The sequence below is a fragment of the Pterocles gutturalis genome, unplaced genomic scaffold (assembly GCF_000699245.1).
Source record: "Pterocles gutturalis isolate BGI_N339 unplaced genomic scaffold, ASM69924v1 scaffold31466, whole genome shotgun sequence".
NCBI lineage: Eukaryota > Metazoa > Chordata > Aves > Pterocliformes > Pteroclidae > Pterocles > Pterocles gutturalis.
The window spans coordinates 29133-31880 of NW_010098837.1; positions in this window are offsets into that span (position 1 = coordinate 29133).

Here is a 2748-nt window from a genome sequence, read left to right on the forward strand (position 1 = left end):
AGATTCCCTGCGTCCACAGGTGTGCTCGCCCCGCACCATCCCACCCTCCCACCTGGGAGATACCCAGCAGCTCTGGCCTTTCACCACGAATGTCCAAGGGCTGAAAAGTGCTTGAAGATTTTTCTTTTAATTAAAGCAGCTCTGCAGACATGCTATATTCATATATATTTTTTCCCTATTTTCTAAATTTATTGCTACATCAGCTATTAAAAAAAAAATAGTGGCAGACAGAAGAAAGGAAGGGAGCTGCCACAAGCTGAGCGCCTTTCGGGATGACTCACTGCAGTCCTGAAATGGCTGCTGGCTTCAGACTCACCCTGCCTCTGCGATTTGCCTCCAGACTGCAGAAGAGACCATGGCTAGAGGTTTCGTCCCCGTCCCCACGTGGAGGATTTGCTGTGTGGTTATCGACATAATGCCCCCCAGGCTTCAGTGGGAGGAGACCTGCCTTCCCCAGGAGAGGAGGATGGCGGGAGACATGAAAGAAACTGATGGTGAGGCATTTCCAGCTGACCTGATTTTCTGCCTGTCCCCGTCCCCACATCACTGTTAGTTCTGGAGCGGTGGTGGAAGCGTGGGGCTGGCCCATGCCATGGGGATCTGCACCCTCCCTGCATGGCTGCAAACCCGGCTGTGCCCAGTAAGGGCCCTTGTACCTCAATTTGCTGGGAAAGAGCCTTAAACTGGGAGTCCCTTTCCTGCCACAGCTTGCCAGCATCAGCAAGGACCCAGGCCAACAAGCTCTGGTTGGCTAATGGAGAGTCAGACCTTTCGCATCCCAGTTTGTGCTGCAAAGAGAAAAATTCCCCTCAGGTACCATTTCTGCTGCAGCCTGTCCCCTCTGAAGGATGCTGTGACACCAGCACAAGCCTGAACGGGGCATCCACAGCCTGGAAGGTGAACTTCACTCTCCCAGACAGGTCTTTGAGCTGCAGGAGGTAACATGGAGGTGTCTCCCCTCCATGTCCCCCCAGCCCTTTCCCAGTGTGACCCCCCCCAGCCTGGGGGCATTACAGGCAGAGCCCCGGCAGCTCCCTGCCTCGCTTCCCGCTCATGCTTCAGCTCCTCCACGGCCCTGGGGACACTCAGCAAACCTCCGGTGCTGGGAGAGCTGGTTTCTGGGGGGCCAGGGCTCAGGTCTGCCCTATGGGGATGCATAAATGGCGCTCTGCTGCACAGATAGAGAAGGCAACCTCGCAGCACGAGGCACGGCTACTTCCCTGAAAAAATGGCTGGCTGAGAAATATCTTCTGAAGAGAAAAGAAAATTCACCCTGCTCACAGGATGCCAGTGACAGGCAGAGAAAACCCCAGGCGGGAGCCAGCCCTTCTCCTACCCCATGGGTTGCACCCTGCAGGGCTCAGCCCCCGCTGTGAGCTGGGCTGGAGGCGGCTGCTGCGAGTGCCGGGAGCAGCCAAAGCTGGGCAGCTTTATCTTGCAGCTTCCAGGGATGCTCAGCCATCCCCAGCTGCCATCAAAATAAATGCTTTTTGCTTCATAGCACAGAACAGAGGAATTTCCCTCAGTTTGGTTTTTTTTTCTCTCCTCGTCTTGTGGTTTTTGGTTTTTTTTCTCAGGCCTCCCTCAAAGTCATCCCTTCCCCCTCCCTCTGCTGCCTCCTTCCCATGTAAACAAGCACACGGCACACACGGTCTGACACATCACACACATGGAAACACTCTGACGGCCCCTCCTGGCGCAGAGACAGGGCTGGCAGTGCACCGGAGGCGGGCGCACGGGCTGGGGGAAGGATGCTCACCACCAACAAGAGCTCTCAGTCGACCGTGAAAAAAAAAGAAGGGTGAGAGCCCACAGGGTCCAGCCCTTGGGGCTGGAATCAGCCAGCCAATGGATCCGAGGTGGAGGGTGGTGGGAAGTCTCGCCCTGTGCAAGCTGCCTGTGTGACAGCTGCTCTGTGCCGGCTGCCAGAGCAATGAGCCATCGCCGCATGGACATACAGCCCCGGCTGTCACCCCACGAAGGTCTCCCATCCTTTCTTTCCCGTCGCTCTGCCCCAGCAGCTGACTTCTGGAGGAGTTGGTGTGCTCGCAGCGGTCCCCAGGGTGTGCAGGGATGGCTCTGGGTGGCAGTGGCAGCTCACTGACCTGAAACGCAGCATGTGCCATGCCTGGGACTCTGCCTTTGCCCACCGAAACCTTTGAAGAGACAGTGGGAAGCTCACTGAGACAGGGGGGCTCTTCCCCGGGGGGCTGCCCCACTGCGCTACACACCGCCTGTCCCAAGGAGGAAGATGGAGCTGGACGGCGTGGAGGGTGACCACAAGGGCAGAGGCGCATTGTCTGTCTGGTGCAGGGCGGCACCACTGCTGGGGTCCTGCTCGGCTTGAACCCCTGTGGCACAGGACAGCACGCTGCACCCCACACAGCTCCAGGGCTCAGCCCCCCAAAAGGGCAGCACTCCCCACCTGGGCAGCTTTGCAAAGAGCTGGGGCAGGCCAGTGCTGGACGAGGCCGTATCCCCACCGCGGCTCCCACTGGCCGTCCTGCGGGCTCTGCCGGCTGCTAACGGAGCTTCCAGCAGGTAAGGTGATGGGAACAGTTGTACCCATGTGTGACCCGGGTGTCCCATCCCGTGCCAGCCTTGGCTCGACCCCGCACAACGCTTCCTTCGCAGGGAAAACTGCCTGCCTCACTCCGGAGCTGCACCCTTGTTTTGCCAAAATCGGGTCCCCCATCATGTGGTCCCGGTGGGCTCCCCCGGGGGGAGGGATGGGTTTTCCCGGGGGGT